This window comes from Cavia porcellus, unplaced genomic scaffold, assembly GCF_034190915.1.
Source record: "Cavia porcellus strain 051 isolate PalLab524CR breed Dunkin Hartley unplaced genomic scaffold, mCavPor4.1 scaffold_39, whole genome shotgun sequence".
Taxonomy (NCBI): Eukaryota; Metazoa; Chordata; class Mammalia; order Rodentia; family Caviidae; genus Cavia; species Cavia porcellus.
The window spans coordinates 1,690,378-1,713,939 of record NW_026947522.1 but is presented as its reverse complement, the minus strand read 5'-3'; the positions used below and the strand labels follow the sequence as shown (position 1 = coordinate 1,713,939).

The 23,562-nt window shown below is 36.0% G+C and overlaps 1 protein-coding gene and 1 long non-coding RNA gene across 22 annotated transcripts in view; one reads left to right on the top strand and one right to left on the bottom strand.

Annotated features, from left to right (window-relative positions):
• Positions 1-1,845: 1,845 nt before the first annotated feature.
• LOC111756598 (histone H1.8-like) overlaps positions 1,846-23,562 on the top strand; it is a 108,029-nt gene continuing 86,312 nt past the window's right edge. For 10 of the 21 annotated variants that reach the window (XR_010045689.1, XR_010045688.1, XR_010045691.1 and 7 more), the window contains exons 1-2: positions 1,869-1,997; positions 2,998-3,191. The gene's annotated coding sequence lies outside the window, so the exon portion shown is untranslated. The other 11 variants (XR_010045695.1, XR_010045683.1, XR_010045680.1 and 8 more) reach the window with 3 other exon arrangements.
• On the bottom strand, positions 2,781-9,792 carry LOC134474817 (uncharacterized). Its single transcript, XR_010045698.1, has 2 exons — positions 7,268-9,792; positions 2,781-3,236 (listed from the first exon to the last, which is right to left on the bottom strand). It is a non-coding gene; the product is annotated as an uncharacterized LOC134474817 (long non-coding RNA).

The window sequence follows — 23,562 nt, the reverse complement described above, 5'->3', positions numbered from 1 at the left end:
TGCGTGGTATCCTGTCCTAAACTGCCATCTATTTCTATATAATATACGGTCATGAATTTAAAAATCCATGGTAATCACTGAGTTAAAAAGGATAAGAACTGTGACAAACTAGATGGCACATTGCCCACCTACAGAACCAAAATTGTTTCACAGATCCCTGCAAGAATACTACAGTAGGATAATTTCATCACGAATTCTTTCACTGAAAACTGGGAATCTAATCTTTTTGGCGTGAGGGTACCAGGCACTGAACTCAGAACACTGTGCTTGCCAGGTAGGCGCTGTGCTGCTGAGCTATATCCCTCTTCTCATTTTTAATTACCATCTGAATGTAATGAACCTTTACAGTTCAACACACCTAAAATTGAACACTGCTTTACTTCAAAACTTAAATCTTTGGCTCTCTTTCAGTAACAGGCACTATTATACACAGTTCTTCAAGACAAATACCTCGATACCATCCTTGAATTTTCTCTTTATATTTGTTCCACTTCTTCCTCTATTTTTAAAATAAAACAGCTTAACTCTTCCCCACAAAGTATTATAATTTTTACCCAGAGTATAATTTTTTACTCTCTCTCCAATCATTTCTCCATTCCTGAATAGGATATTTTTAAAATTTAAATTTAATCAAATTACATCTGTCTAAAGCCATTTAAAGTCTAGCTTCCTATTGACTTTAAAGTTCAAACTACTCAGAGTGGCTTATAAGACTATTTATATATATGCCCTGATTACAGCCCCAGATATATCTCTTGCCATCTTCTCTTCCAGCCATTCAAACCAACCAAAACTCAAAACATTTCTAGTCATGGAACATAAAATTCTCACCATATCTTTTGAACATTTTGGGGTTTTTTCCTGGAAAATTGTCATCTTTGTCCTGATTCTTCACTTGTGTATCTGAAAACTCATCCTTCAGCTCTCAGCATAGATATAATTCCCTTCACAGAGACTTTTCTGAGGTTTATATCAGATGATTTTCTTATGGAATTGTCAAAATATATTTCCCATAATAATTATCTTTCTATTTAATCTTTTTTCTTCAAATAGCAATGTTTGATTAAAAGCAAACCTAACTCTAAGAATTCCAAAATGTCACGATAAAATTTAATCATATGTAGAAAAAAGGTTACATTTTTAGAAATACTATATGTACTCCACCAGAAATAACTATTTATGTGCTATCTCCTATATTTTCTCATAGAAATATTTTTAATGACACTTTAGTACTGCCATTCTATGATATCCTTAGTCATCACTCTTTCAATGCAAAATGTTTCAGGTTCCAAATAACCTATATAAAATTTTAGAAACATGAAAATAAAGGTTAAGTGAAAAGCAGCCAAATGAGTACTTAAAATAGGAATAATCAAATATCTTTTAAAGACAATTCTTTCATTTTGCATACCCAGAAAATAGGTTTTAGAATTTGTGGATTAAAATTATATTTATAAAATGCATATTGAAGCATATTTTATTACTGTCCCATACACTTAATACATATTAACAGAAAGTGGAATGTAATTTCTAATGTATTGCAAGAGGTAGAAGGCAATTAAGAGGCAATTTTGGGAGACTGAAAGTTGACATTCACAATCTATCATGGAGGAATTACAATTCCAACGAACTCACTTTAGGAAATTTGGTCAAAATAAACCATTGATAATTTCTTAAAAGATATTCCAAAGGCATTGCCAGAGGCTTGAATTCTTATAAATACAGAATTTATAAACAAAATGATGGACACTCTTCTAATACTGGAGAGCGCCCGGCGCCAAGACCAGAGACACCGGCGGAGCTGCCCTAGGCGGGCGCACCCACGCCTGTAAGCCCGCCGCCCTCCGCGACCTTCTCTTCCCGGATTGGCAGGCGGCTAGCGGCGGTGAGGCAGGCGCCTAAATCCGGGTCCTTAGACGTTCGTCCGGGACGCAGCGCTCGCCGTCCAGCCGCGCTTCCTTCACACCTGCTGGCATGCGTGTGGGCGCCCGCGCAGGGTCTGTAGGGGCCCGTGGGCGCGCGTGTGTGTGCGCTCGGCCCGGAGCGCGGCGGTCTGCTGAGGGTGCTTGTGTGCTCGCGCGTTGGGTGCTCGGCCCCGGGGAGCGACGGCGGGAGCCTGACTCCGCGCGCCCGGCCGGCTCAGGCGGGACTTGCGCCGCAGCCGCCACCGCCTCGCGTCCCCTGAGGGCCGCTGTCGTGCTGCGGAGAGCGCCGGGGCGGGCGGGCGGACGCCGCGGGGGCTGCGAGCGGCTGGTTGGCTGGGGTGGGAGGAGGTGGGGTGGGGGTCTAGAGGCGCGGGCGGGAGGGGCCGGGATGAGGGTGCGGGGCAGCGCGGAGGCGGCCGGCGTCGCCGCGCGTCCCTCCCGTCGGCTGTGGTGCTGTCAGCCGCAGAAGTTTTGGGCTCCGACTGTTGGGAATGGGGAGTGGAATAAAAGGCGTCTTTGCCTCCCAAATTTCTTGCCGAGAAAAAAGGCAGGGTTGAAGATGACAGAGGGTTGGGGGGGGGGTCGCCTGGAAGATGGTGGCAGAGTAAATTGCAGCAACCCCCCCCCCCACAACGTTTTTCTGGAAATAAAAATTATTCTAGCTGAACCTTTAGAAGGAAATCCCGCCTTGAAGAGAGACGCGGATGGTCTTGTTCTTTTGATTCTGGTTTGATTGTATAATAATAATGATATAATACTAATGACGACACTGCCTTTTATTTTGACCCCAGTGCTGTCAAAGCGTAGTTACAGCTGGGGATAAAGCCCTTGAAAATCTGATGTATGAAGAAGGAATACAGTTGCTCTAGGAATGGTCTTTATTTTATGAAGATATGTATTTTAGAATTAAAATTTGACAAAACGAGGCCTTTCTTCTTTTCCACTTTTCAGCCAATGCTCATAAAATGGGGCTGGCTATTACTGCCCGAATATGGAAGAATAAATGATTTTACCCGGTATAATTCTATGTAGTTAGTCAACCCTTTCTCTTTTCCTTTGACTTTCTCAACAGTTCTTAAAATGAAGAAGTTTAATTTCCGAAAAGTTTTGGATGGCTTGACTGCCTCCTCACCAGGCAGTGGCAGCAGCAGTGGCAGTAACAGCGGTGGGACTGGTAGTGGTCCCTTGCATCCAGGAGGGACAGCTGGAGTTCTGAGAGAGGAGATTCAGGAAACCTTGACTTCAGAATATTTCCAGATTTGTAAGGTAAATTGTGCATTGCTTGAGGCCTATTATTTTTTCATTATATTTCTGTGGAGAAACAAGGAAATAAAACATCACAGTAAGAATCGTTGAGATGCCAGCATCAAAGATCATTTTATCTCATAAATTTATGAGATACAAAATCTTCAAAATTATAAAAATTAAAAAAGCAAAAAATTAAAAATTTTTAGATATTTAAAATTAAAATTTAAAGTTCTCAAGGTGATTTACTTCAGCAGTGTTCTGGAATACATATTAAATGTTTTTTAAAGGTAAAGCAAAATAGCATATGAAATTTATAAATGAGATGTAAGGCTTAGAACACCTTCTTACATAATAAAATTAAACTTACAATGCATTAATTGAGACTAAATGCTAACACAGGGAAAGTACATTAAAATAAATGTAATCATGCTAAAATTGATGAATATTTAGTCAAAAACAACAAAATTATGCAATTTGAGTGAATTTCATTGAATTAGAGTTTTGAAAATATTAGCTTATTTAATATGTAAAATGTTAAGTGGTACATGAAACAAACTACGTGGTATGGTTTATAGCTTTTGCTAAGACTTGCTGAAATTAAATGGTAAGCTTTAGGTGTTTGTGTCTAGAGATTTATGCTCATGGTTGGGATTTCTGTCATTACAAAAGTGTGAGGGCCATTCTTATATCTTTTCAACCACTTTGTTCCTACTTTGTGGGAGATGCCACAGAAGGCTGCTGACAAGTGCCTACACCTTGACCGTAGCCTTCACAGCCTGTGAACCCATATGCTGAAACATGTCTGTTAAGTTTAATCTACCACGTCTCAAGTATTCCATTCTACTAGTCCAAAATGAAATCAGATAGCCATTAAAAACAACAGAAGTGTTAAAAATGTGAGCAGTTTTCCTAGGCTAAAACAATGCTTTAATACCATTAATATATTTAATTTGATGCAATTTATTAATAGTATGTAGAATAAGCCATATAAATACATAAACCATCAAAAGAGGATATACGGTACATAGTTAATAATTACTCCATAAAATACATGAATAGTTTCAAATAAATCTAAGTTATTTCAAGATAGGAAAGTAAATTAATTATAATTGGAAGAGGGGAACTTATGGTCAGAAAATTGAAAGTTAAAAAATTATACTTCCAAAATATAGTGGCTTTTGATGTAGACCCATTTCGAGATTAAAAGAAAAGGAATTTAATATGGCAAAAATACAAATTTCTTGTGGTGAGATACAGTAGTGCCTTGGTTTATAATCTATTTGTTTCACAATTTTGGGGAAAATAACTGTGGTTGCATGGGTATAACCACGGAAGTAAAACTTGTGTGTGGAAACAAAGTTTGCTAAATGTTTTGTTTGCAAACCAAATTGTTTGCAAACAGAAGAATTCATATACTGAGGTATTATTGTATTTAAAAATCCATTCTCAGCAATTTCTAAGTATGTGTTAAATCATCAATAGTCACCATTTTTTAAAATGAATATACAGAACTTAACATTCTACCTAAATGAAGTTTGTGATTTTTCATTAACAGCCCTTTTTCGATTAACCACGAACCCCCACTTCCTGTGCATCAGCCTTTGTTAAATATCATTCTACCCTTATGAGATCATGTAGCATTTTTCTTTGCCTAATTTCACTTAACAAGTGAAAGTTCTTTTATATATTATAAATGACAGAATACTTTCTTGTGTAAGACTGAAAAGCGTTCAGTCACACACAAGCACACCCACATACACAGCACTTATGAATAATATTTTCATTATCCATTTTTCTATCAGTGAACATCTAAGTGCATTTCATGTCTTGAGTATTTTGAAGAATTCTGTAATCCATAGGAGAATACAGATCACACTTTCACATAACAGTTTAAATTTCTAGTCACATACCAAATAATAAAATTATTGGATCATATAGCAGGTCTAGTTTTATTTTTTTGAGAAACTTCCACCATGTGTTCGATATCAGTTTACATTCCTTATAACAGTGTGCAAGATGTTACTCTTCTTCACCTCTTTCGAACACTTCTTATCCTTGGTATTCTTGATAACAGTCATGCTGACATTTGTGAATCAGTATCTCCTTGTGTCTTCAATTTGTACTTTTCTGATGATTAATGACATTGAGCATTTTTCACAAAACTGATAGATTTTTTTTTATGTTGTCAATTGAGAATATTATAACTTCATTTAATCATTTTATTCACATTATTTTTGTTTGGTTGGTTATTGAGCTGAAGTATTTTCTAGTTTTGGATGTTAAACTCTAATCACATGTATGATTTTTGCCCACTTCATATTTTGTTTACTCTAAATAAACTGCTTAGTTTTATTTTTGGTGCTTTAAAATTTTTAGTCTAACAATGAGTGTCTAAACTACGGATTATATGCTTTCTAGGAGACATACAGCTAAACAGGTCCCTATCATACAGTGACCTATAACTACAGCTTTCCATAGTATTCACAAACTTTTTCCTCAAATTTCTAAAAATTTTACGTTTTCAGACCTTTAAAACTTCATTTAAAATTTATTTTTATTTATTGCATAAGGAAAACACATAATTTCATTGCTTTGTAGATATCTACTACTCCGGGCATCAGAGGTAGCCATTCTTTTATGCGCTCTTGGAAATGTGCAAGGAGCAACTGTTTGCAAAAGCATAGATGTATTTCTTTTTTTTTTTTTTTTTTTTTTTATTTAAAGAAAAGGAAACGAAAAAAAAATACATGGAGATTAAAGAAAAAAAGGGTAGAAAAATAATACTAAATTACAGACAAACAAAAGGTAAGAAATTGCCAGTTGATAAGTTACAAATTGTCTTCTTCGAAATGGCTGTTTAGGTTATAGAATTAAAGTATTTAGAATGACATTCAAAAAAGTGACCCTACAAACCATTCTGCTCTATGGCCGAACAAAAGCTCCGTAATATGATTATCAGTCCCACCTATTTGTTTTACATCTCTAAGAGGATAAGGTTAATCATATCAAAACAGAACAGAACATTAAAAAAAAAATAAAAAACAATTTAAAGAAACACAGATTTCAAAGCAAGTCCACCGGAGATCTACCTTATCCAACTGTCTCTAGCCTCTTACAAATAGTTGTCCCTAACTTCACCCACTTTCTATACTTATTGCATATTATAGAACTAATCAAATCATTACAGGATGATGGAGTCTCTTTAGGTCCTCAAGTTCCAAATTAGGGAAGACATTTCCAACTACTTTCGCATCTCTCATTCTCTTTGTGATAGCCGTCCCCATCTCTGCATATGCTGAAGTTGAGCTGAAGAAACCAGTCCAGAGTCATTTTAATCAGCAAGCAATAGGTTGCTAGAATTTATATTATAATGCTACAAAATAAGCCTCGGGTTTTTCAGGTCTCTTCCTCAGAGTATTTGTTCCTATCCTCTCTGTATTATAGGGAAAACCAAGTCATAACAAGACAGCGAAACAATTTCCTAGATAAACATGCAATGGATAAGACTTACAAAACTATAATATAAATGATCTTCCGTAGCTACTATGTTTTCTCTTGTTATTTTCAATAGATTTGTCGGCAACACTGGCTTATTATAGTTAAATATACTATCACCTATTTTTATAAAAACTTATCTTTGACTGCATTGTAGTATTTGAGAGCTGTTACTGATTCATACCAGTATGGATATCCTTTACATCCTGTCATGCTCAGAGTAGTTTCCTCTACTTTTAGGGTTGATTCTAACACGCATACAGATTTCAAATAGGATCAGTCAAGGCCAACCAATAGTCTTATGATTCAGATACAATTAAGATCAGTCATAGTAAGACAATGTAAGTAATACAGGATTTCAGCTTAAGTCAATAGGAAAGTAAGGATGGTTACCATGGTATAACCTGCTATTTTTGGTTCTAGAGGTCTGTGTCCTCAAATCTGATATGAGTGGACAGACCAGAACAAATTTAATTCAATCTAAATATGGCACTAGGACTACCGTGTCTTTTAAATCGTTATACACCATTAGCAGTGACCTCTGCTTTTTTTTTTTTTAAATATAGTTTCAGAGCTGTCTCTACCAAAGATTAGCTTACCGTCTCTGCCTCATGTCTGCTACTCCACTTTTCTGCTATAATTTGTCCACCTTATTCCCTCATTCCATGGTCTGCCCCGTACACTGAGGCCTCTCTGCCACTGTAGCTGTAATCCTGATATCTCTTCTTCTCTTTCTCTGTAATGTCCTTCAGCGCTCTCTGTAGGGTTGGATTGGTGGCCATGAACTCCCACAGTTCCTCCTTGTCTTGAAAGTATCTTATTTCTTCATTAATTTTTAGAGAGAGTTTTGATGGATATATGAACTTAGGTTGCATATTTTTTTCCTTCAGGACTTGGAATATTTCTCCCCACTCCCTTCTTGACTTAAGAGTTTGTGTTGATAAGTCTGCTGTTATTTTGATAGATTTCCCGTTATAGGTAACCTGCATCTTTTCTCTGGCTGCTTTTAATATTCTGTTTTTTTGGTGGATTTCTGGGATCTCGATTATTATATGCCTAGGCGTAGATCTGTTTTGGTTGTAGGTAGCTGGCGTTCTGTATGCTTCTTTTATCTGGATATCATTTCTTTTTGCTATACATGGGAAATTTTGCTTTAATATCTCTGTGAATATTTTTTGTATTTCATTTTTGGATGTTCCTGCTTCCTCACTCACATTCTTTATTCTTAGGTTATGCATCTTTTTATCATCTTCCAGTTTTAGAATTGCTTCTTTCTGGTTCCTTGTTATTTTTAAGAGGCTTTTTCTTTCACGTTCATAAGCCCTAAATCTCTCTTCAAGTTTCAGAAGGTTGTCTTTAGTTTCTGTCAAGGCATTTTGCCAATATTCAATGGAGTTTTTAATTTCCTGATTTTCTCTTTGGATCTGTTTCATGTATTCTAAGTTATGCTTAAATTCTTCAGATGCTTCTCTTTCTTTTCTGATTTCCTCAGTTCTTCCATCTGTGTTCTCTTGGGCAGGGCTTGTCATTTCTTTAATTAATCTCTTTATATCTTGCCTCACTTGGATCAGGAGTACATCTTTAAATTCCTCTATGAGATCATGTAAATACTTTTTAATTTAGGCTGATGCTGAGTCGAGCAATGGATGGTTACTGTGCTTGTTCTCTTCAGTGTTTAGTTCTCTTGGGTTTAATTTCTCCTGTTGAACAGCTGGAGATTTTTTTTTATTTTTATCTCTTGTCATGTTTCTGGTTTCTTTCAGACTGTCCTGGAGTTCTCTGGCCCTCTCCGAATTGCTTAGGGCCTTTCAGAAGCGTGCTGGCTTGAGTTTTTGCTGTCCTCCCCAATTTGCAGTTATCTGGGGTAGGCTGGGATGCAGGGGCGGTACAGTCTAGTCTCTAGCCTCTGTGTCAGTTAGTTCATAAATTAGGCTGTACTTTCTGGTTGTCACTGAGTTGTGACCATTCTGCATCCGCCCATTGGGCCCCAAGCAGAGGCCTGATCTAGCCCCAACAGCTCCTGCCAGTTCTCCCTGAATCAGAAGCAGCTGGGTAATGGCACAGGATTCTGCCCAGGTCCCAGCCATTCTCTTCCAAACCTCTCTGTGATAGGAGCTCTAGAAAAGCAGATCTGCCCAAAACCAAGATGGCTCCCACTAAGTTCTCCATGCGGAGCTGAAGCCAGCAAGCAATCAGACTCTGCCAGGACTCAAGATGTCTTCCACCAGCCCTCCCTACAGGGGGTCCTGGTGATGTCACCAAGCTGCGGTTTCAGCCGCCAGGCTAATATGTCTGCACCAGATTCTGTGTTATTGATTTCCCCGTGGTGGCGGGCCAGCTGTTCTCTGGCCAAACCCAGCCGCCGCGGGGTTTTCTATACTCACCAGAGTCCGGTGCAAGTCCCCGCTCCGGGACCGCCACACACCAAGCCGTCCACTTTTCCCCACCTCGCGGCTCAGCGCTGACTGGTCAGATTTCTGTGCACCGTTTAGATTCGAAACGCCAGAGCTCTGTACATCTGCTCTGGTGCAGCGGTGCAGAACTGGCTGCCGCCTGGAGTCTCAATCTGGGTCTCAGTTTCCGCAGTCCCCAAAAGCAACTCAGCTTTTCGTGTTGGGTCCACGAGTCTGTTCGTTGATTTAAGGGCGCGGGATTTGCAGCCTCCGGTCTCAGCACGACTTTAAATCCTCCAGCTGTACTGTCTTGGTTGATAAGAATCGCTATGGGTTTGTCTGGTCCTCTCCATGCTGTCTTTTTTTTTTTTTTTTAGCTTTGAGTTTGAATTCTCTGGAGAGATTCTTCGCTCGATCCCCTAGCACGCCGCCATTTTCTCTCCTCTTTCAACATCGATGAACCTTCACTGTGAGCGTCTGATTATCACTGTGTTTCTCAGGAACTGTCTCATCATCCACCAAACTGGTCTCACCATGAGCAGCTCTTCACGCACACCTCCTACCACAGCCACCAGAATTCTCACTAGGATAGCAGTCTTCAGGGAAAAATGACACCTACAGAGTTGTTCATATGTTTGAGTGCATCATGCTGAGTTACAATGCTGAGAGGAAACTAAAGGGCATTCATCTGATAGGGTTACATTTTTAAAAAGCAGCAATTTAAAACTTCCTCCAAAGTACCCCGTCTGCCGCTAAATCATGTATAGGAAAGATCTGTCCAAGGCAGCCTCAGGATCCCACGCAAACTCTCCATAGATGTATTTCTGAGCTCCATATTCTGTTCAGTTAGCCTGTATTCTTGTTTTTATGCTAGTCAGTTTTTATTATAATAGCTTTAAAGTATACCTAGCATCAGTGTGATGCTTCTAGACACATACTTTTTGCTCATAATCAGTTTGGCTATTCCAGATTTTTCATGGAATTATGTACAATTCAAATTATATGTTATAGACCTACGTTGAATATCATTAGAATTTCAATAGTGATTGCAGGGTCTCTGAAGAGTCCCAGATGGGTAAACATGGCCATGTTACCAATATTGAGTTTTCAATGCATAAACGCAGGACATCTTCCCATTTCTTTGTTTATTCACCAATTTTTTTAATAGTGTTTTATATTTTCAAGTAAAAAGAGCTTCAAGCTCCTTGGGTAAACATATTCTTGAGTATATTTTTTCAGTTATTCTATATTGGATTATTTTCTTGATTTCTTTTTTGAATAGCTAGCATATGAAAAAATGCTACTTATTTTTGTATCCTGCAACTTTATAGAATTTATTTATGAGATCAGAAGTGTTGGGATGTAGATCCTGGGATATTTTTAGGCAAAAAATAGTATTTACATTATAGTGTCTTTAACATTTTTCTTACCTCCTTTGCATGTTTGTTTTATTGGGTCCTATTAGTTATACACGGTGGGAAGTTTTGACATATTTATTCATGTGTGTAACCTACACTTAGCAAGCTCACTCCCTCATGGATTCCCTGTTCCTCTCTTCATCCCCTCCTTGATTTTTTCCTGTAATAGCTTCCTTTATGCTTTCATATAAGCTTGTGTTTCCTTTCTAATTTTTTATTTTTTAGATTTTACATATGAAAGAAAACTTGAAAATTTGACTTTCTGAGTTTTGCTTATTTTACTTTATATAATTATCCCAGGTTCAGTTTGTTTTTAGAGATGACATTTTACTCTTCTTTATACCTCATTAATATCATTTTGTAACTATGCCATATTTTCTTTACTTATCCCTCAGTGGACATTTAAGCTGCTTTTATGATTAAAATATATTTGCAAGAAGCCCTGAAATGTTACTTAGTCACTCGCATTGGTATTCCTCCAGACTTCATGGCACACTCAATGCTGCAGAATTGATTCAGGTGTAAGTTCAAAGACTGAGGTCAAGAGTATTGTCATGTAGACCTTCATGCTTCCCACTCCCGCAGGTGCTGCCATGATAAGCATGCTTGGTTCTGTGCTGCAGAGGAAATGCCAGCCTCATCTTCCTACTTCTGGCTTCCTTTCTCAACCATCATATTGCAATATATTCTAATTGCTTTTCATTTAAGGAAACAAAATGCTGGGTAGAAGCATCAGTTGATAAAACCAGTATTTAATTTACAACAACATCGTACTTTGGGCAAAAGGAACACAGATGTGACTGACTACTTGGGGACTTGACAGAGTAAAGCTGTTTAATTGTTATTCACAACTCTTATACTCTGAAAATGGATTTTTATAATTCATTTCAAAGTACAACAGCTATCAATCTATGACAAAATGTCTGTCTTCTGGAGACTAAAATTGTCTCAATAGCTGTTGTCTTGTTCAGCTTTTAACTCTCATTATTCTATTTACTAAAGACAAGATGACCACTTTCTGACATTGATACAAAATACTGACAGTACAAGTTGAATGCTAGTGAATAACACAGCTGAGGGATGAAAAACATAGAAGATCACTGGCAAATGCCACTTACTCTCTATTGATTGATCAAATGCATGTGTTCACTGTGATTATATTGTGCATCCACACAGACAGTTGCATTATATTGTGCATCCACACAGACAGTTGCATGTCCTATCTAAGATAAACCTTCCAGCATGAAGGGAGAGTTTCAAATGTGGAAATAGCTAAGTAATACTTACAGTTCATCTTCCATTGTGCTAGAAAAACACTGCTCCATTTCTAAGCTGCAATGGTAATGAGCAACATAATTATTCTTTTTTCATTTCATTAAGATGCCCTAATTATCCTGCAGTCCCCAAAAGGAATTTCTTCTAGATTTCAGAAAAAAAATTTCTCTTTGGGAAATTCATTCATTCATTCTCTCTCTGTGTCTGTCTCTCTCTGTTTCTCTCTCCATCCATCCCTCTCTCTATCTTTCTCTTTGAGATAGGGTTTCCCTATGAAGCCTAGGCATGCCTTGAATTCATGATGTTTACAGGCATGTTAGGAATTATATTGACTATGAAAATTCCACTTATTTTCCAAATATTTAATTAAATTTTTGTCTACCAGTCAATATTGGAGTGTTTGTTCCATGAAAATCATAATGAAGAAACTTAAGACCATGTATTCCATATTTATGATCTTAAAAAATAGACTAAAACATACATGTGTACATTCATGCGTGAACACACATTCATACGTCTGGAAAATGTAAAAAAAGAAACAATTTTATAACAGACTCTTGGAGAAATAATCAGCTTCTTTCATTAGTTTCATTGCCTCCACACTCACAAGGTTTCAGTAGAGATTCTTACAGATGTTTACATCCTAGATTTAATAACATAATATAAATATAAAGTAAAATGTTAATTAAAAGTCCATTTTACATGCATTTTAATGTAAATTTTATTAGATTTGTGTTATGGTAAAATACCTGACACAGGCTGTTTATTAAGAAAAAAGTTTTTGGGGCTGGGGATTTAGCTCAGGGGCATAAGCACCTGCCTTGCAAGCAGGCGGCTGTGAGTTTGATCCCTGGTACAGATAAAAAAGGAAAAGACAAAAGAAAAAAAGAAAAGAATTGTTTTTTTTTTTCACTTCACTGTTTTGAGTTTCAAAGTCCAAAGAGCACGTTTCCATGGCAAATGTGGCTTCCTGATCGCATCACCTGGTAGAGCTGACCAACGGGTAGAAGGTCTTCTGAGAGCAAACAAGGGATTTCACCTCGAACAGGTAGCATAAAGAATAATGGCAGCTATTAGCAGCTATTAGGCTAGGCATTTATCAGCTACTCCATGACATGAACCAATGGGTGCCAGAACTGCCTCTGAGACACACCCTATAATCTAGGGAATCCTCACCGAGTGCCCCCTCTTCAGGGTTCCACACATACCCTCACACCCCAACCCGGGAACCAAGTGCTCATTCGCAGTGGACCCTTGGGGGACCATCAAGAGGCACACAAGCCACAGCACAAAATGATAGTGACTTTTTAATTTCAGTGTCTTTATGTTTAAAAACTATCACAAAGTTATTGTCTGAGTAACTCTGAGGCTAATCACAAAATAAGGTGAAGAAGTTATATTGAAGAAATTAACACATGTAACAACTATGAATCTTTCCATCATCTTTATTTTCTGAATTTGATTCACTGTCATGATTTAGATCTAGAATCTGCCCCACTCCAATAAAACTCATTTTTCCAGAGGTGGGATTTGAGGAGGTGATTGGGTCATGGGAATGTTATTCTCATTAGTAGAGATAAATTCATAGCTGAATGTGCCGTGAAGAGAGGTTCGGATGGAAGATACAGGCCTTGGACCATAACGTGGAAGCCTGTGTCTCCCTGTGTCTTCCCTCACCTTCTGCTTCCTGGGTGCCATGACCAGAGCAGCTTTTCTCAGTTCACCCTCTGCCCTCAGGCCCTTGGGTTTTTTTCTTGAAGGGGCCAACCATGGGCTGCAACCATGACCTATGAATAAGCCTCCCTTCCTTTATTTTGTGAGTGTCAGATATTTTGTCACCATGGTGAGAAAAATGCATCAGATATACACAGCATTACAATCTTAGCCTAACAAAATGTGAGAAACACAGTACAATCTAGACAAGCAGTTTATAGTCACTCATTATTCCAGTGCTCACAAAAAAGAAACCTATTTTGAATTGTTTATATACAGTTCTATCTTAAATATATTTTAGTGAAGTGGCCATCAAAATGTACAAAACTCTACCATATGCCCATATTGAATATCACGGTGAACTAAATGCCAAAATTCTACTCTTTGGGAAAGAACCTATTAGAGACTGTTAACCCTTTTCTTCATACTATCTCTTTCTACTCTTCTAAAACAGAATAGTTTATATGTTTAGGAGTGCAGTGATTTTCCAATTTTATTGTTGTTTATTGTTGTTATTATTATTGTTGATTATTATTTATTGTTTAAGAATTATCCCTGCTGGGCATATTTTCATATTAACTGGGAATAATTTCTCAGATTTAAGGAAGGGGTAGGGAAGCTGCCAGCTTGTATAAGAAAGGACTTTGAAGTCAGACATGGTGGCACACTCCTATAATTCCAGCACTGGGGAGGCCAAGGCAGAAGGATTGGGAATTTGAGACCAATTTGGGTTACATAGTGAGTACAGAGCCAGCCTGAACATACATAGCAAGACCCTGTTTCAAAAACACATTAAAAAAAGAGAAAACTTTGGACAAGTTCCCTGGAATTCACTCTTTGAAAGTCTGTACACATATGTCTGTAGCTTTTATGACTCTAGTCCTAGGATTCGATAATTTATTAAAAAACATTAAAAACATTTTGAGAAGTGCCTGAGAAAAACAGACTCACATATTTTAAGTCACTGTATACTAAACTAGAATTATATACATGTGTATTTATATGTATATGTGTGTACTCAGTGTATCATAGGTATCTTCCTTTAAAGGAAATAGACTGCATGCATGTCAGAATTAATAAATTCTGTACATCAAAGGATACAGGATGGGAATGAAGTCTACAGGGTGAGAAAACATTTGTAAGTCATGTTTCTGATAAGAGGTCAACATAGAATTTATAAGTAGTGTTTATAAAATGTAAGAAACACAGTAGAGTATAGAGAAGCAGTTTATAATCACTCTGTGTTAAGCAAACCAGGAGTGATAAATAACTACAGTGAAGATTTTCCATTAGCTAATTGCATGTTCACGAATATTGATACAGTTAAATGACAGAGAAAATGGACACATATTTAATTTCAAATAGTGGTACATAAGAAAGCCTTGTGGAAGGCAACTGGGGTGAAGCCAGTGCCCTTTCTTGCTATGCAAAATAGTAGCTCCTAAAATCTAGCTTCACAAATCTTAACAGGATGGAAATTTTCAGTATTTATATGGAAGGATGTTATTTTCAGAATTCACAACTAGATAACAAATCAATAGCATTCTTACTACAGTGCTTAGTATCCATGCAACAGGTTTTAATTCCCTACTGAGGTTTACACATGTTGTAGAATAACTAATCAGTTTCTGTCATGGTCCACATTGCAGAGTCTCTAGGGAAGCAAGTGGGAGATATTTACTGGTGTAGCAAAGGTAAGAGTTAGGAAGTTCAGTCTGGAGCACATGACATTATAGCTTGTTTCTAGATGTTTCCCCAAATTCTCATGCCAATGGGGAATTTTGGAGGTGGCTGTGTCTAAAGTGTATAATGCTGGAATTACGATTATATGGTTACTGAATTGGACCACTGATTGGTTCATCATATTTCTGGGTGAGATTAAGGGTGTCCCAACCTGGAGTGAGTGCTACCCTCTCTAAGGGTAAGTAGGCTAAAGGCTGATAGCCTAGATAAAATATAAGAAAGTGGGCTATAGCCATCGCTTGTTGGTTGCTTGCAGCTTACTGCCTGCTCTTGTTTTGCCCTAGTCTGTTTCTCTCTGTGATGCCCCTGTGCCAACACCACCCTGTTTCAAAGCCAGTCAACTATGAACTGAAACTTCTGCAAACTATAGGCTAAGTAAATCTTTCCTCCTCTAACTTTGGATGTTGGATATTTTGTCTCAAGCATGAGAAAAGTCACTAGGATGTGGCTATAGGAACAAATAGAGTTAAAATTGAGCCAAAGCCACGGGTGACAGGTCCCAAAAAATGTTGAAAATACACATTAAACTACTCCATCATTTCAAATTTTGTCAACAAGGTCAACCAATTTAATATTATCACCAAAGAAACAAATTTGTTCTTGCATACACCAATTTATCTTTGTTTTCCTTTTTTCATCTACACTTGAGTGTAGATCGCACTCTGTGTCCAGCATTGATTCCTATTTACTGTACATTCACAGCCAAAGCTCTTTAATAGTACTGGGAAATACATGCCGCTCTGCCTATGTAATTGTGTTCCTTCTCTGCTTTGATGACATCAGATCTCCTTGCCTTGTTTATATCCTCTGTTTCCACTCCCATGCCCTCCCCTTGCTTTGGTTCCTTTCCCTTTCCTTTTCTCATCTTTTTCCTGGTATGCATTTGCATATGCACCAGTAAAATCAGAGCTCCATAGAATTAATGGCCACAGTGTCAGCCTTCAACTCAAAAGTCAGTTTTCTAGAGATTCTAACATGGTGGGAAGTTTTCCACATGATTTTCTCATCTCTAACAAAACCCTAAGTGCTTTTGTTTTTCATTTTTTCCAATTATCTAATCGTGTGACAATAATCCCCCAATGCACAGGAACATATCAGTTAAAATGAGTTTTGTTCTGTTGGTACAAGTGTATGGGCTGAGCAAATCTTTTGCTCCAGCTGAGGCTGACTAGCTGGTATTCAGCAGGGACCTGGTCTCACCTGTAGGATTTAAGAGGCATTATTGCCTTCTAATCTGAGAGTAGATGGTGCAATGGCAGAAACGTGAACTGCGCCCCAGTGCATCTCCAGGTGTCCTCAGCTGCTCTGGGAATGGACAGTTTAACCTAAATACTCATGTAGTCAGGCTTTATATGTAGGTGCTAAGGGCTGCCAAGAGCAGATTGTACCCCACATTTGAGTTATGGCCCTGATGTGACATTCTTCCTACTGCAGCCAGATCCAAGATGCTAGAAGTAATTCTCCTTTCTTCAATGTGAGAATTCTTAAATGTGTTTTAGTCTCACATTGGCATCACAATTTTTTCATTTTATTTCATTTAATTTTTCTTATTTTGAAAATTGAGCATCAACTAAGTCAACGACATGTAAACTCACAAAACTAACAAGTAGTGAGCACGGGCTCCTATTACTGTTCTCTTTCCCATCAAAGCCTATGTGTCACACATTCCCTCTGAACTTTAGACTCCTTTTTTCAACTACTGACATGTAATTGTGTAAATTATAAAATCTTCTATCTGAACACAGCTTACAAAAAGGGAATTAAAATATTCAAGGACACACAGGCCTTAACATTTGCTTGCTTCATAATTGGATCTTTTACAATGATATTTTGCCTTCTCTTTGCAGACAATAGGGAAGATTCATAAAATTCACACTTCTCTGTAGTACTAATTTGATTCAATGATTATTTGCTTATAAATTTGTCTCCACTGTTAGGTAATAAATTATTTGAGGACATTTAGTAGCACCTAAATCTCTAGCTTTAATCACGGTGCATAATACAATTATATAAGAAATAAGTAAATAGATATAGTTGGAGTAGGCTTAGTTAAATCAGCTTAATCTACCAAAATGGAAAGATATTTAATGTTATTTCATATACTCTTTGGATTCTGAAATTCTGAAGATGTGTGTAGACAAATAATTCATCAAAAATTATTAGTTATAAAGCAGTACTTCATTGCAAATGATATCTGCTTCTAACCAAAAGAATATTTTAATCTTGTTCTTCAATATTTTCAGCAAGATTAACTTATTTTAGAAAATAGTTACTTTTAAGACATAGCATACATAAGAGTTAGTTCATTGTTCAAAAAAGAAATGATAAAGATAGTTTAAGTAAACAGCATTTTAAACCTTGACTTATGCTAACCAAAAAATGTTTGCTCTCATTTATAAATACAGTTGTTCAAATTTTATCTCTTTTAACTCACAGAACAGCTACTATGAAAGGATTTCAGAGTACTAGGTAACAAATCTTGGATTTTGTGTGTGTTTTCCTTTGGTACAATAATACAATATTTAGATAACACTATCATGTTTTTTTTAACATGATATACATTTAGTATTCTGAGAACAAAACATCTGAAAAATCAAGTGAATTTTTGACTGATGGCACTTGATCTGTAATTGACTGCTTTTACCATTCCAATCACTGGTGACTGTATAAGCTCCTGTAAAGAAAAGGAAATATATTGCTCTGCTGTACATGTATTTTTGTACTAGTACAAAACATACAATTTTAACATATATGCTACTGTAAAGTATTGTTCTAGTTTACAAAGTTAAGTTCAAAGTGAATGTCACATCATTATCAAAATTATTTTCTTCTTTAAAAAGTTTTATTATATATTTGCAGTACAAAATGATCACATTCAGTGTGGGAATTGATATATATATTACTTAACACATCTCATTTATTTTTCCCCTTCCTCTCCACTTGCTCCTTTGTTATGGTCTGCATTAGATTCATATATTTAGAGCATGAGTCTTTATAAAGTTACTTATCATACATAGGGATAAAAAAACAAAGTAGTAGGCTAAAAATCATAAATGTATAAGACAATTTACTAAATCAAGTTACATTGTTTTGGATTATAGTAACTTTTTTCTCTTTTTGCATATATTTTTCATTAGTCAATGACTTATATATTCCTGTAAGCCTAATATTCATTTCTTCCTCTTCAATGATATCCATTTAATAAGTTTAACAACAGTGATGTTTGTTCCAGAAAATTATGAGGCCATCATAGCAAAAGGTGTAGGTAAAAATGTAGCGTATGAGGTAATTATAGTGTCAAATGCAAAGAAATCTAGTAGATTAATATTTATAATAAAATTTGAACAAATATATCTGAGGGATGGATTTACAGACCAACTTTAGAGGACTTTTCTAGCATGTACAAGTTCCAAGGTTTAATTACGTGCACCATTCAAAAATATTTAAATGCATTTTATAATATGATGAAATAGAAATCAATGAAAAGTATGTTGTTGCATCAAAGATAAAACTACATACATCTTAAGGAATAACTTTCTTCATTTCACTTTATTTTAATATGTAAATGTACACACTAACATAGTACCCTGTGATTCCATGGTACCCTGTGATTCTATAGTTTTTCAGAGTTTTGAAATTTGTTATTTGGTGCGTAAGAATTAGAGTTTTTCCAGAAAAACATCTGGGAGGAAGGAATTAGTGAGTGACTAAAGCATTCCAATCAGTGTTCTGTAAAAAATCAGTACATTCTGAATTTAAGAAATGTCTCTTTGATTATTGACACAATTCAGAGGAACTTAGCTCTCAGAAGTTTAATTTGCTCATATCATTCTATAGGAAACAGGGCAATCTGTCCTAATGATTCACCTCCAGTCTCCTTTGTGTAATGGTAATGCAAAGATAACAATAGCAAAAGGTTATAAAAATACCCAGTTTTTAAGAATGATGTAAGTGTTTACTTCTATGTATGTCAGATACATTTGGTTGTGACTGTTTACTGTAACTTGCTGCATAGTTGAAACTATTATTTGTAGATATGAACTTAAACTCTTAGATTTGTATTTATTTGGTGACAATATTCAACTGTTCTAAATTTATTAATATAGAAAATATATCATAGAATTTTTTTGGTAGAGATTCTGTACTGGATCAAGGACTAACAAAATGAATTAGGCTGACTGGTACTTACTACTTCTCAAACATAGAAAAATAATGATCTATAAAGCTAGATTTCACCATTTACAGATCTGAATCTGGAGCTGTTCAAAAAGCAGTAAGTCACATTTTAAACCTAAATGTTATTTAGATTGAAAACACATAAATCTATGCAATTTTATATAGAAGAATCCTAAAGGGAAACTGCCAAGTAATTATTTTGGTGACCATGATGTGGCACTAAATGTGACCTGTCTTCTAAATTTGTACATTTTACACACAGGGAAAATGAATTGCTACCCAGTTATAGGATGATGAAAGACATTTCACTCACTTGCACAAACAGAAAATCAACAGGAGTGTGATTAACAGAATCTCTGAAGACTTTACATTTTAATCAGATCATAATTATTCATCCAAATTTCTGCAAACAAAAGTTTTTGCCTATGATATACAGGGTTCATGAAAGAAACATGGTATTTTGAGGAAAATATAACGGTATTTAAATGTAAAATACTAAAGCAAGATAAGCAAATTAAGATACAGACTTTGAACCTTTTATGTAATTGAGAAATATAATTTTATTAGCTGTGGTTTGGAAGAATACTCACTTGATATGGAGTGATTGTAAAATATTGATTCTCAAAAGAAAAAAAATACTTCATATAAATAATTCACTAATGTGAATTAAACATATTAATTAAGCATATTAAACATATTCATTAATTAAGTATATTAAACAAACTTTTTCAATACATGGCAAATGTTTTGAACATAATTATTTTGGAACCTTTATATAATCTTCAACCTCTGACAGATACCCTTTTATCTCAATGATAAGAATAAATTTATTGACTTTTTATGTAACTTTCAACAAAACATTTATAATTAAAAACCAGTGTATATTTAAATAATTTATTCATTTTCAATTCAGTTCCTTTATGTGTAAAATGGGAGTGTCAAATTTGAAGCAACTATGAAAATTATCATATATTCTTCCCAGGATCAAAAAGAACCTCAGGCCTAAAGCAGAAACCCTGAAAGAAGTTTTATATAATAATTTTTCTTACTTTAATGGAGAAAAAATATCCTCAAGGCAAGTCTCTAGCTTGAACCACATATCCCTCCTGAAAATTTGAATTCTTAGGTTGTAAACTAAAAGGAAAGTGAGTCTGAAGACTTTTTTTTTTGTGGAATAACTCTCTCAAGCCAGAGTTAAAAATATAGAAAACCTACATTGGAAACAGGAATAAGTGGCCATGATAAAATATATGACAGTGCCATTGTGTTGTCCCTAAGAAAAAGAATTTGTAGTAATCTGGAAAGGATAATTTGGGAAGGGCTGAAATATTTCTTATAGAGAAAATTTTAGTCATGAAAACTAACTAGTTAAATAGCACATCCATGCTTCTGACCAAGCTGTTACATTGTGATCATACCTGTGTGTAAAATAAAATTAATGATTGCATTTTACTTACCTTAAATGATAATGTACACCAACTTTACCATACAATTTCCAGTTGTCATTCTATACCACACAAGTCTTTAACACCTGCTTTATAAAAGTCATGTTAGACTTTGTTTTTCAGGTGCACTATTTATGTCACAATATTTTTCCCTCATTTAAATTCTCCCAAAACATACTGTTTCATCTGTTACCATCTTTGCAGATTCACTTCTCTTTCCAGGTTGGATCATATTTAAAAGTTAATGCCTCTAAGCAAGATGAAAGAACTGGATATGTCTGGCTGCCTATCCTTTCTTCTCAAAGATTAATATAAATTAGTTTGATTTTTATTCTTCAATTTTAAGTATAAAAAGAATGCAGTTTGTTTTTGATTTTTGTTGGATTGTTTATATGAGACAGGATCCCACTATGCAGTTCAGGTTGTCCTTGAACTCACTTTGTAGCACTGACTGGCCTCAAGTTCCCAGACACTCTCCTGCCAAAGCCTCCTGAGTGCTAGGATTACAGGTCTATACCAACAAGCCCAGCAGGCATATTGTTCTTTCTATACTCTCTTTCCCTTTATTTTTTTCTCCACAATTTCCTTTGAAATTTATATGAAGTATTTTAATCTGTTTGGACTATCATATCCAATATTTTTTAGGCAAGGTATATAAACAAGAGACAGTTTCTTGCTGTCCCTATATTGGGGATTCTGGGGGCAAAATACTGATTGATTCTGGTGAGGCTTCACGCTGGCTTACAGAACTTTCTTTCTGTGTCTTTACATGGGGGAGGAAGGAGCTATGATCTCTCCTCCTTTTCCTATGAGGACAGCACTCTCACTCTTTGGCACCACTTTTATAACTTCACATTAACGTATAACCTCCAAAGATTCCACTTCCCAGTATGCCCATACTCATGAGTAGATTGTAACCATATGAATTTCTGAGATCACAAACTTACTGACTCTCAATTTTTCCAAGGTGACACAAGGTAGACTCCTGGAGAGGAAAAAAAAAAAAAAAAAAAACACCAAATAGCTAATCTGCACAAATGGTTAAAATGGAAGCAAAGAAACTTTGTAAGCTCCTAAAATGGGAGTGGAACTGACAAACTGGCCAGTGTGTTTAAAGAAGAATCAAATAAGATCTGACCAAAATCAACAAAGCATGACTGACAAATTTACCAAAGATATAAATCAGGGGGCTGGAGATTTAGTTCAGCAGCATAAGTGCCTGCCTGGTAGGCACCAGGTCTTGAGTTTGATCCCCTGTATAAAAGCTATTTTTTTCTCGCTATGCCACTAAGCTAAATCCCTAGCCCTTTCCTTTCTTTTTTATACTAGCAGAGATAGGACCATACAGCAGACTATCAAATGCTCTTAATTTGTTTAATTTTGAGACCAATCCAGATTGGCCTGGAACTTGAAACCCTCCTGATTTAGGCTGTTAAGTAGTTGAGATTACAGTATGTTGGCACCACTCTCAAAGCAAGAATGATTTTGGGGCATAATTCAGCAGTACGCATGCTTTATTTTTATATATAAATGTGCCATCAATTTTCTTCTTATCTGTATGTAAGTATATAGCTTATGCTCTGTACATTGTCTTTATTTCCTTAAGGTTTCTGAGAAAAAAAAAAGGTTATGAAGCTGTCTGCGACTTCATTCCACTTCTTATGGGAAAAAAATGTTATCATTATGTCAATTACAAACATGTAGAAGAGATTGTTCCACCAAAGTTTACTTCGGTTACACTCCTAGAGCACCAGCAAGTTGTGTAAAACAGCGAATTCCAATTATGGTCAGAAAAATGCCTATAAAAGCCTGTTTTTATAGTTTAAGCCCTAAATACCCTGTCTCCCACAGTTATGTAACTCAACAAAATAACTATACTTATAAAAGCTTAAAAAGTTCAGGTTGCATTTTCATATCATCTTAAGGACCTTAGGACTCTAAGAACAAAACTGAGAACATCCACTTAAAGTAGATACGTGTGGTTTCACCACAAAGTGGCAGAAGTTAGTTAAACTTTAAGGAAAACTCAGAGAAGGACCGAGGCATCGAACTCTGAACTGCAACTTTAAAGGAGTACATTATATTTTAGTGTAGTGTGCTATTTCATGCCAATATCTATTGAATAAACAGCATTATTTTCAGATTTTACAGTCTCTACCTTATTAACTGAATCATTGCTATATAACTTATATATGCACTTGCTTTCATACATACCAAGGTTAGGAAGTTTATTTTTGAATGGACTATATAAAACATCAATACAATTATTTGGTCAGGGAAAGTATTCTTTACATTTTGCAATTCAATTTACTTTAGCTGAAGATTAATAATTAATTTCTGAATAATTAAGAATGTGACATTCTGACAACCTTCGCATGTGTATACCTTGATTTGATTCAATTTACTAAACTAATTTACCAAATCCTATTTTGTTACATTTCTTTAGAATAATAATATTTAAGTGTATTAGTTAAAGTTCTCTAGAGGAACAGAATAGAGATTTATCAAGTAGGCTTGAAAGATCAGAAGCAGAAAATTCACAATGACCATCTGTACCATGGAGAGCTGGAAGGTCCAATATCTCTGAAGTCCAAGAGGATGAAAGTGCCAGAAAAAGAAGTATTAATAACACAGCACCATCCCAAACCTAGAGCCCTGGAAGTTCAGTCTAGAGTCACAGGTGTGAATTTACATTGAGAGGTGAAGACACTACAGATCATATCCAAAGTTA